Below are 12658 nucleotides of genomic sequence, written 5' to 3'. Positions count from 1 at the left end.
CACATATATTAGTATATTTTTTTAGTGCTGGAGAAAGAAGCACACTTGGTGTATCCCCTCATGGAGAGAGAAAGCATGGGAAGACTGTACATGGATTTCTTCAGAATCCACCTCTTTTTCCCTTGCTTATCCTGTTGTATATTCTTTTGCTGTAATAAACCTTAGCTATGACTGCATCTATATGTTGTGTTCCATGAGTCCTTTTAGTGAATCCTCAAACATGGGAGTAGTCTTAGGGTACCTCGAAACATTCTTAAGAAATAAAAGTGCAGGTATTATATAACTATTACTGTAGGTCTCATTAAAGACTGTTGCAGATTTTCTCTTAGAAAATTTACCATAAAATTAATAAGTAGCTAAGTATGATTTTACACAATTATAATTTTTTTTACCTTTATACCTAGAGCTCAAGGAGAAAATGCTCTAAGATATCATGTATATAATAATCATTCCCTAAACCCTCTTTGTCACCTTTATGGAATCACTTTTAACTATCAAAATAAGAAGGATTTAGAAAAAAAATGTTCACTCCCACCTTAGTTATCCAGAGAGATGTCAGGGGAAAAATGAAGATGGAGTGGGGTAAAAAGAACTGTTTATGCCTATGGTAACCAAGAGGCAATGAAATTAAAGTAAGAGAAACTGCCTTTAGCAGCAGTCTGAAACATAAAAATACAATCCTGAGCTAACCTGCAAGAAAATTTTAATTGTTGAAAATGCCATTGAACCAGATCTTTTATATTTCTAAATATCAAATCAGTTGCCTATATTTTCTATGTTAATTGAGTATTATGCAGGCAGCAATTATAGTAACTAGCCAGAGAGAAACTGCTTTCTGTTTAAATTTTCCATCAAATTAGCATTAACTTGATAGCTGCATCAAAATCAAAATGTCATTAGGAAAACATAATATAAAACCAATCCCAAATTGTAGAAACCATGCATTCAATATTTATTTCCTTTCTCAACATGGACTTCTAATTCCAATAATACCAGTTTAGAAAACTTAGGATGCATTAGTTTCTTATGTCTTTACCTCAGCACATAAGTGAAAACAACACAGAAAAACTGTGCCTTCTGAACAGGCAATCAGGAAAAGTATAAAGATTAAGAAAAGGAAGACAAACATAAAGTACATCTGATGACATCTGAAAATAAAAATTATAGCTTTAAAGTAAACTTGAACTTAATAACAAAGAAATATTAGTCCAAATCTATGCAAAAGACACACACTTTACTAACCCTTAACTCTTCATTCCAAATCTTCATCATCCTTCTAGTATCAAAAATATATGTATCCCCTTACCTATGAAGCTTCAGAGTTTGGCCATGTCTTCCTTAGTCAGAATCAGTGTTTCTACTTACCTATATTTTTTGGCTCATATAATTTCATTTTCACTTAAGACCTTAAGACCTTATATATTATTATAGAGAATAATATCTCTATAATTTTCTCCATACACAATTTTAAAGATTTTGTTTATTTTTTTTTTAAAAAAGGGAAGGGAGGAAGAGAGGGAGAGAAACATCAATGTGTGGTTGCCTCTTGCGTACCCCCTGCTGGGGACCTGGCCTACAACCCAAACATGTGCCCTAGACTGGGAATTGAACTGGCAATCCTTTGGTTCACAGGCCAGCACTCAATCCACTGAGCCACACCAGCCAGGGCTCGATACACATTTTAAAACATGCTTTCTCTTTAGAAACAGAAGGCTGTAAATGCCATAAATATGTGTGGTCACAGTACATAACAGAAAACCAGAGACTCAAATGCCACTTTGCCTTTGAACATCTATTGATAGGCTGCCTCCTCAAACAGGTCTTTATATGATGTCACACATAATTCTATTAAATATATTTTCAAACATGCTTTTTTTTTTTTTTTTTCAAAAATCTGTGTGTGAATTACATTTAGACCCAACTTTGGTTGTTTTTTGTTCTTTTGTTTTGGCTGGGTACAGTGAACTTTATTGATGATACATGACAAGATAAGGCTCCCTAAGCCCTTCCCCTTCTTCAGGGCGTCTGGGATGGAAACTGGAGGTCAGGAGATTCTTGGTCTATTGGGGGATTGATTTGGGGCAAAGACATTCCCAGCAGCTGAGGACCTCTCTTCCTGTTGCTTGGGCTGGTGATCCAGGAGGCTCTTACTCCTTGGAGGTCATGTGGACCATAAGGTCCACCACCCTGTTGCTGTAGCCAAGTTCATTGTCATACCAGGAACTGAGCTTGACAAAGTGGTCATTGAGAGTGATACCAGCCCCAGCATCAAAGGTAGAGGAGTTGGTGTCACTATTAAAGTTGCAGGAGATGACCTGGTCCTCAATATGACTCAGGATGCCCTTGAGAGGGCCCTCTGATGCCTGCTTCACTGCTTTGTTCATGTTATCATATTTGAAGGCTTTCCCTAGGCAACAGGTAAGATCTACAGCTGACACATTGGGGTGTGGGGACATGGAAGGCCATGCCAGTGAGTTTCCCATTTAGCTCAGGGATGACCTTGCCCACAGCCTTGGCAGCACTGGTAGAAGCACGGATGGTGTTCTAGGCAGCCCCTTGGCCACCGTATCACAGCTTCTCAGAGGTCCCATCTATGGTCTTCTGGGCGGCAGTGATGGCGTGGACTATGGTCATGAGTCCCTCCACAATACCAAAGTTGTCATGGATGACCTTGGCTAGGGGGGCCAAGCAGTTGGTGGTACAGGAGGCATTGCTGACAATCTTCATGAAGTTGTCATAATTGTCATGGTTCATACCCATCACAAATGGGGGTATCCACAGAAAGGGAAGAGATGATGACCCTCTTGGCTCCACCCTTTAAGTGATCCCTAGCCTTCTCCACAGTAGTCAAAATACCAGTGGACTCCACAACATATACAGCACCAGCATTGCCCCTTTTGAGGTTGGTGAGATATTGCTCCTAGGAGAGGGAGATTGACTTTCCATTGATGACAAGTTTCCCATTCCCCTCCTTGACTGTGCCTTTGAACTTGCCATGAGTACAATCATACTGGAACATGTAGACCATGTAGGTGAGGTCAATGAAGGGATCATTGATGGTGACAATATCCATTTTGCCAGAGTTAAAAACAGTCCTGGTGACCAGGCACCCAATACAACCAAATCAATTCACTCACCATCATGTCTCAGGACTGCAGCTGGCACTGAGCAGGAAGGCATGGCTGTCAAAGTGGAGGAGAAGAGAGCCTAGGTTCAACTTTGAAGAAATAAAGTAATTTCTTTTATTATTATAGAGCTGAGCTGACTTAATTGGGTTGAACAATATGCTTTTTAAAAAGCCTTCTGAAGATAAGAAGAAACTGATGAAGCAATCAATACCCCATTTTAAAATCTCATCTTAAACATATAGTTGTGTGTGATAATGAAAGATGGGAGTTGGGGAGAATTATTTCTATAGATAATATATATTTATTTATTATAATAATTATATAGATAATAAAAAGGTTCACACAACAAGCACACTGTTCCTCACTAAAACAAAAATTAATTTGTCTTTTAGTTTTTAATTTAAATTACTTTTCCATTAAAATATCTGGAAAATATGGTTACTAGAATCTATTTTGCAGTATGTTAAATATTTTGTTGCTGAAAAGGTGACAGATTTTACTGGTTAGCTTTTGAACAACTTTGACATAATGCTGTTTAAAAAGTGAGCAATTAATGCGCATGATTAAGCCTAATTTCTGAGGACTTAAAAGTTTTGTCTGAAAGGTTTCTTTGGGACAAAATTGTTATAAACACATACAATTGTCTGCTGAATTATATTTTATGGTGCTTTTGCCCCATTTCCAAAAAATCCCTCCATAGTAACACCCCAATTGGTCAGCTCCTAAAACTGGAACGCAGTTAAGAATCAGGAAGTAACCAAAGACATTGAAATTAAGAACCAACTGACAGTAACCAGAGGGAAGGTGGGAGGGGATAATGTGGGGAAAGAAGGGAAGGGTTGTCAAGGAACATGTATAAAGGACACATGGACAAAGCCAAAGGTGGATAGGATCTAGGGTGGGAGTTGGGGATTGCTGGGGTTGGGGGATGGGGAGGGGGGAAAATGGAGACAACTGTACTGGAACAACAATAAGAAAACAGAATCAGGAAGTAAGAAAAATGAGACTCAGAACAACTAAACTACTTGTCAAAAAGAGGCACTAAAGCTGTTGAACTTTAATTAGCACTGATTCTTACTTTACATGCTTTTGAACTATCTTGGTTATTAAAATTCATTTTTTTAATTTTATTTATTTGTTTTTAGACAGAGGGGAAGGGAGGGAGAAAGAGGGGGACAGAAACATCAATGTGCGGTTGCCTCTTCAGTGTCCCCACTGAGGACCTGGCCTGCAACCCAGGCATATACCCTGACTGGGAATCAAGCTGGTGACCTTTTGATTCACAGCCCAGTGCTCAATCCACTGAGCCACACTACCTAGGGCTGGTTATTAAAATTCTTAAACCATGATGAATAAATAAAAAGAGGAAAGCCTCAAAGAGCAGGCATCCTGATACACAGAACTAACAGCTGCTGGAAAGGAACACAGAAAAGCTTTACTTACTGCTCAATACAGATGAAGACCCAAAGTCTGTTGACTTCAAATTATTTTTAGCAGAGGAACTCTAATTGAAATCTCACATGGAAGGCCAGTATAGAAAACAGATATAAATCAGAACTGCCCATTCCCATCTTAGGCATCTCCCTCCAAGAAACACCTCCACTCTACCCCCTGCAAGACCCAACACAAGTACACTTGGAGACCAACTTTACTAAGTCACTGGGAAAGGCTTTAAAAAGGTTGTAACTTTATAAAAAAGTAAAATTTATACAAATGTCTTTCAAAAACTGGTTTTAAATTTTTGTCAAGTAAGTCTTAGTTCCCTAGGGAATTCTCCCAGGTCAGATTGCTACTTGTTGCATAAAGCAGGGACAAATCAAGTTTTGCCATATCAGAATTTAACTACCTTGAAATGTAGTAATATTAATTTCTTAACAATTACTATTTTTGAAATTATAAAGATACAATACTCACCAAATACTGTTTAGATTATAAAAACAGTTGAATATGCCCTGACTGGTATGGCTCAGTGGATTGAGCACTGGCCTGTGAATAAAAAGGTCACCAGCTTGATTCCCAGTCAGGGCACATGCCTGTGTTGCCAGCCAGGTCCCTGATGGGGGCACTGAAGAGGCAACCGCACATTGATGTTTCTGTCCCTCTCTTTCTCCCTCCCTTCCCCTCTCTCTAAAAAGAAATAAATAATTTTAAAAAATAGTTGAATAAAAATACAGCTAAAAGGTAAAATGCCACCTATTATGATACCACAGTTTATGATACAAATGGCTTTTTAAAGAAAGTCTGTTCAGAAGTTTGATGTGTAATCTGGTTTGTGTGAACTGTACCCCAAACTGCTCAAAAATAAGTCAAGTGCAAATCAGGATGTCATAAAATCCAAGTAAATTTATACAGATATAATTACAATACAGAATCTTGAATCTTAACAGGACATGGAACATTTTCAAGAGCAGCCATGCGGGCAGAGGCTAGACCAATGCTGTGTAATAGAAATTAATGCAAGTCAAATAAGCAATTTTAAATTTTTAGTAGCTATATTTTAAAAGTAAAAAGAAACAGATGAAATTAATTTATTTCATTTTATTACTCTAGCATGCCCAAAAGATCATTTACATTGTTAATCAATACAAAAATTATTAATCAGAAATATTATATTCTTCTTATTGTTGTTCTATGTGTTTGAAAACCAGTGTGTATTTTACAGTTACCACACATCTCAATTTGGACTAGCTACATTTCAAGCACTCAGAAGGCACATGTGTCTAGCACACAGCTAAACAATAAGGATGTTTATCTTTTCTTATAAATTTCAAGGGAGAGATTGGGCAAAATTTACTGGTGACTATTTCAATATAATATAATGTATGATGTCAAAACATCCCTTCTTAGAATTTGTCATACAGAGAACAAACTGATGGTTGCCATATGCCAGGGGGTTTGGAAGGCTAGGTAAAAAACATGTACTACCAAGGAGTGCAAAATGGTAGTTACAAAATAGTCAAGGGGATGTAAAGCACAGCATGGGGTATATAGTCAACAATACTGTAATAACTATGTATAGTGCCAGGTGGGTACTACATTTATCGGGGTGGGTAACTTTGTAAATTATATGTGTCTAACCACTATTCTGTATACCTGGAAGTAATATAAAATAATATTTAATGTCAACTATAATTGAAAAAATAAAACAAAATAATAAAAAATTGTAAAGGATTTGTCTTAAAATTTAGCAATAGTGTTCCAAAATTTTCCTTTTTTCTGCTCTCTATGGAATTCCCCCTCCTGTTTTATCTTACTGATTTATCCCCTGAAAACTCACATTATACCTTTTTAAAAATATTTTATTTATTTTTGAGAGGGGGAAGGGAGGGAGAAATAATGGGGGAGAAACATTGATGTGTGAGAGAAACACCTATCAGTTACCTTTCATATACAACTGACCCACAATCGAGGTATGTGCCCTGACCAGGAATCAAGCCAGCAAACTTTCAGTCTGCAGGACTATGCCCTGCCTGCTGAGCCACACCAGTGAGGGCTCATGCCATATCTTTATACAATATTTTTTCAGTATGAACTTATTTAGTCTTTTGGTATCGTGTTTCTTTTCCCTATACAGGGAATAGGTTAACTGCAAATCTATAAACTGAACAGCCCTATTTCTTGGACTATAACTTGACTTTCTTTCCCCACTTTATAATCCTACTACTTTTCTGACTTTGTTAAAGTCAGCCTTCCTTTAATATATCCTTTTAATTTTGTCCATCAGAGGTAGGGGAAAATATAAACAACCTATAAAGTGGGAAATACATTTAGCAATGTCTTTTAAAGTGTTACTGTCTTTTTTTATTCTTAAAAATCTTTAATTCCAAAATGAATATTCTTTGTAGTTTTCTTCAATGGTGCATTTTGTATTCCACGTATAGTACGAGGTCTGTCCGTAAAAAGTCCAGCCATTGTTAATATAATGAGGATGGTTTGCACAACATTAATGTAACCTGGCAGCCAAGGAGAGTGGTCTGGAATGCGCACATGTGAACAATGATGACAACTTCACTCTATGAGTCAGTGGAGGTGGTAGGTGCTGTTGAGTGAGCACATGTACTGTGTGGCCAACACATTCAAAATGACTGAGTGAGTAGAGCAATGAATCTGCATCAAATTTTGTGTTAAGCTTGAATATTCCTCCAAAGAAACTATTCAGATGATTCACAAGGCTGCAGCTATAGGCAACTAGTGATTGGCAGCTGCATCACAACACACCTGTTCATGCATCACTTCCCATGCAGTGATTTTGGTGAAATATCAAATCACCCAGGTGACTTGGCCTCCCTACAACCCAGATTTGGCACTCTGAGACTTCTGGCTTTTCCCAAAACTAAAATCACCTTGAAAGGGAAGAGATTTCAGACTGTTGAAGAGATTCAGGAAAATACAACAGGGCAGCTGATGGCAATTGGGAGAACTGTGTGAGGTCCCAAGGTGCCTACTTTGAAGGGGACTGAGGTGCCATTGTCCTCTGTACAATGTTTCTTGCATCTTGTATCTTCTTCAATAAATGCCTCCGTTTTTCATATTACATGGCTGGATACCTTCTGGAAAGACCTCATATACACACTGAGGTATTATCTGAGACATCACTCAATGGTCAAAAGCAGTATCTTAAAAGTTTACCTTCCTTTCGCTTTCAAACTTTGCACCAAAACATGCCAATGGTACTGAGATTGCAAACCGCATTAAAGGATGCCTGCCCTGGCTGGCATAGCTCAGTGGATTGAGCCCAGGCTGTGAACCAAAGTGTCACAGGTTCGATTCCCAGTCAGGGGTACATGCCTAGGTTGCAGGCCATGACCCCCAGCAACCGCACATTGATGTTTCTCTCTCTCTCTCTCTCTCTCTCTCTCTCTCTCTCTCTCTTTCTCCTTTCCTTCCCTCTCTGAAAATAAATAAATAAATAAATAAATAAAATCTTAAAAAAAAGGATGCCCAACAGAGTGCCAAAGTAGATGGCAGCCAATGACCTCTTCACCCAAAGAATTAGATTCATTTTAAAGAAGTCAGCAAAGATTATACTGGGGGGCATAGTCATCAGAAAAAGATGCTTTCAGGAAAATGCTACAAACATGATTGATGTGTCAGAACATTGTTTGTGTGGGAAGAATATAATTAATTACAACGTTAAACCCTAGGAGAATATTAAATCACACTATGCCAACCCAGTCATTGAGCTGGGGCTTAAAACCCATACAATATAAGACAGCAGCTTATTATAAGACATAATTTCCACCTCCCAACTCATGTTTGTACCTCCAGAGTCTAGAAGAAAATAAATAAGGCGTGGAGTAATATACTGTGAAAAAACTCAATATGCAATATACTGAACACAAGAAATTGCATATATTAAAACAGCTTAGAATCCTAGACCAAAATGGGCCTCAAGTCAGACAAGTATTCACTTAAAATGGAGTTTTAAATTACTCAAAAATCAATAGCTCAACTGCTAAGTCTACTGGATAAATCACCAGGTAAGCCCAGCCATTGTGCCCCTATTTGTCCCAGACAAGTTTAATCAAAGCTACAGATGAGTATGGATATGGGTATGGATATGATTCTGAAAGCCTAAAAGATGAAGTTGAAAATGTGGGCAGAAACTAGATTGTGGAAGGCTTTAAATGTCACGTTAAGGAAAGTAGACTTTCTCCTGTCAGTATCAGGAAGCAACTAGAGGGTTTTTACACTCAAAGCTGTGAAATATACAGTGCAGTTTTTCAGGAAGATGAATCTACAGCTTTGCAGAGAACAGACTAGAGACATGCTAGAGGTAGGGAGACTATATGTACAGTGGCAAAAATATGTATAATGTGGTGATGGTTAAAATGTAAAGGATGGATATAACAGACACGAAGAAATAAAAAACTTGGTTAAAGATGGCAGATTAAACTCACACATTTAGTTCTTTTCCTTCCTCAAAACTCAGATAAAATTATGGTAAAGGAATTTTGAAAGGGCATAAATACACAAAATGGGGGATACAGGAGAGAAGGTATTAGCAACACATTTTGGAAACCAGATAGTAGATGGCCAAATAGTAATTGAATTAGTAGAACTGAGAAATTTATATCCCAAGTCATCAGAAGGAAAAGCAGATAGGCAATTCAATTTGCACCACAGAGCTCTGAAAAGAGCTCAGAAATTTGTAGTGCCAGATACCTCTGTAATTAGGGGGAAGAAGTTCCTAAACTGGGAGGATTGGTTAAAAGTCAGCCTAGGACACTGATAGACCTGCAGATTTCCTCCCCGACTCTGCAGAACAAAATAATTTTCTTTCCCCACCCTGACAGAAGATGGGAAATCTAGTATCTTAGAGAAGATCCCTGAAGCTCAAAGGAAAACTTTTAAAAAGAAAATCTATGATTATCCTCAAAGAGATTACAAGAGACATTGCAACCACAAGACAAGAGGCAATTTTAATGACCATTGAGAAAATAAAAGAGCTCTTTGGAATTAAAAATATGAAAAGCAGCCCTGGCTGATGTGGTTCAGTGGATTGAGTGCTGGCTTGTGGACTGAGGGGTTGCTGGTTTGATTGCCAGTCAGGGTGCATTCTGGGTTGCAGGCTGGGTCCCTGGTTGGGTGTGTGAGGGAGGCAGCTGATTGGTGTTTCTCTTGTGCATTGATGTTTCTCTCCTTCCTTTCCCCCTCTCTAAAAATAAATAAATAGAATTTTTTTTTAAATATGACAAGTGGAATTAAAACCTCAATAAAAGGCTTGAAAGATAAAGCTGATGAAATGTCTTAGAAAGCAGGATTTTTTTAAAAAAATGGAGAGCCCTGGCTGGTGTTGCTCAGTGGAGTGAGTGCCAGCCTGAGAACCAAAGGGTCACTGGTTTGATTCCCAGTCAGGGCACATGCCTGGGTTGCAGGCGATGTCCCCAGCAGGGGTGTGCGAGAGGCAACCGATCAATGTATCTCTCACACATCAATGTTTCTCTCCCTCTCTTTCTCCTTCCTTCCCTTCCCTCTAAATAAACAAAAAAAATAAATGGAGAACAGGCAAAAAAAAAAAAAAAAGGAAAATTTGACCAACCAACAGTCACATAAAAAATAGAAGTTACCTGAATACAAAGAGTTCTTTCTTAATGTCTTTTAGGCATATTAAATAAACTGCTCAAGGTCAGTCAACTAATAAGAGGCAGAGCTAGGATTCTAACTCAGTGTTAAGTTTTTACATTTTCCTATAATATAATAAAGCCTCTATGGTGAGAACGCAGCCTACCAATCACATCTACCTTCTCCTCCTCTGAATATTCTGTCAAAAACCACATAGAAGGATGTGGTTAACAGACACTTTATGATGCACCAGGTTAGGCTTTGAGGTCTCCAGTTTAGGGAATCGCTGGTTTAGTTCTTTAGTTGTAAGTTCTTCCATAGTCCACTCTACTTTAGAATTCTAATGCTGCCTTTGTATTTGCCATCTCTCTTCAATTTCTTATTTAGAGTCATTGTTTTTTATGCTTCCCCACCCCTCACTAGAAATTATTTTGGTCCTTTCTAAACCAACTTCAGTCATTTGTTATTTCATTTTATTAATTCTACTTTACCTTCTCACCTCATGTTTATGATCTCTTCTGTCTACTAAAACCTATGTCAGTAGGTTTTTCTGTTCTGTTTTTTAAAGGCTCATACTTTGTTCCCACTGTTAATATAGTTTTGAATCATTTCAAACAAAAATACAACAAAACTTCTACCATATGTATCATCAGTTTCTGGCATCTTTTTATTTATTTATTTATTTATTTATTTTAAATTACTTTATTGTTGTTCAATTACAGTTCTCTGCATTTTCCCCACACCACTCCCCCGCACTCCGCACCCTTGCTTCCACCCTCCCCCTTGGTTTTGTCCATGTGTCCTTTATAGTAGTTCCTGAAAACCCTTCAAGAGAGTCTGGTTCTCATGGTTTAACCATACTTCTTCAAATGATTTTTTTAATACCTTTCTGCTCTACTGAATTGTTAGTCACAATATTCCTCTACCAAATTTCCTACTTTAGAAAGATTCATTTCAGCTGTTATCATTCCATGGCTAGAAAATTACATCACACTTGACAAATCATAACCTCCTTTCTTATACATAAGCTCAATTAACTCATCTCAGCAATTTCCCCTTTGAAGTATATCCTAGAATATTAACATATGTTTAACAATTCTATAACTGTCCTTCAATTTCATGTTTTTATAGTCTGAATATTTCTTCCTTTGTTGATAAACTAATTATTTCTAGATCGTCTCATAGAATCTTAAACAGCAGAACTAAAAGGAAACTTAGGAGGTCATGTGGGTTTATCTCAGACTTGAAACATTCTTTCACACATTCATCAAACATTTATTGAGCACCTGTATACTAGGATCTGGTGTTCAAAGATAAATAAAACAAAAATATTTACTCTAAAAAAGCTCAGTCTATCCCTGGCTGCTGTGGCTTAGTGGATTGAGTGCCAACCCGTGAACCAAAGGGTTGCTGGTACGATTCCCAGTCAGGGCACTTATCTGGGTTACAGGCCCAGTCCCCAGTATGAGGCAATCAAGAGGCAACAACACATTGCTGTTTCTCTCCCTCTTTCTCTCTCCCTTCGCCTCTCTCTAGAAATAAATAAATAAAGTATTTAAAATAAATAAATAATGAATGAATGAATGAATGAATGAATAACCTCAGTCTGGTGGGGGACAGAAATAAGCAAATAAATTACAATATAACATGAGAAATGCTATAGCAGATGATAAACACAGAGCAGTAGAAACATAGAGAAAGAGTAGCTAAAAATGCTTCATAGCTCACAAAACAATTTCACAATCCATTAGTTCATCTAAGTATCCAAACAGTTTTGTGACACAGATATTACAGGCAAGGAAATGAACAATCAGAAAGGTTATAGGATTTACTCAATATCACTTATCTCTTACTCAGTGCTAGAATTCAAACTTTTCCTTCTAGTATTAAAGTTTGGGTACATGCCCATCAAACCATGCTGACTCTTTTCTTAGAGGTTATATCATTTAATGATTTTACTTTCTTTAATTTCTTTTAGGGGCCATTTCTTCATTTAAGTTTAAATTCAGCTTTACACTGCCCATTTATATACTACAAGGCACTGAAAGTCTTTTAAACTACATTCTAAGAAATAAGAATCCCAGTACCTTATGATTCTCTCTCCCATCTACCTAGGAACACCCCTAAACCACTTGAAGGAAATATGTCTTTTGTATCATGCCTGGTTTATTACTTCAGGATTGTATTCACTTCTACTAATGGAACTAGGAAACTGTTTAGTATTTTTAATTATTCACATGATTCAGTCATACAGTAGACATTCACTGAACACTTCTTCCATATAAGGCACTTATACTCTATGTAGCCACTAGGTAACACACTGTGCAAGATACACACAAAAAAAGATACAGTACATATTCATAGGAGTTTTAGAATGCAGAATGAGAGAGAAAATGTGTCACAAATAACCATAATCTAGGGAAGACAGTAATAAGTGTTATAATAATAGTAGTAGACACTGTGCA

The 12658-nt window shown here is 37.4% G+C and overlaps 1 pseudogene; it reads right to left on the bottom strand.

Moving 5' to 3' along the window:
- Positions 1–2097: 2097 nt before the first annotated feature.
- On the bottom strand, positions 2098–3088 carry LOC114504795 (annotated as a pseudogene).
- Between the last annotated feature and the right edge of the window lie 9570 nt (positions 3089–12658).

Source organism: Phyllostomus discolor, chromosome X (genome assembly GCF_004126475.2).
Source record: "Phyllostomus discolor isolate MPI-MPIP mPhyDis1 chromosome X, mPhyDis1.pri.v3, whole genome shotgun sequence".
Classification (NCBI taxonomy): domain Eukaryota; kingdom Metazoa; phylum Chordata; class Mammalia; order Chiroptera; family Phyllostomidae; genus Phyllostomus; species Phyllostomus discolor.
The sequence above is the reverse complement of the archived record's forward strand: the minus strand, read 5'-3'. Positions and strand labels throughout refer to the sequence as shown.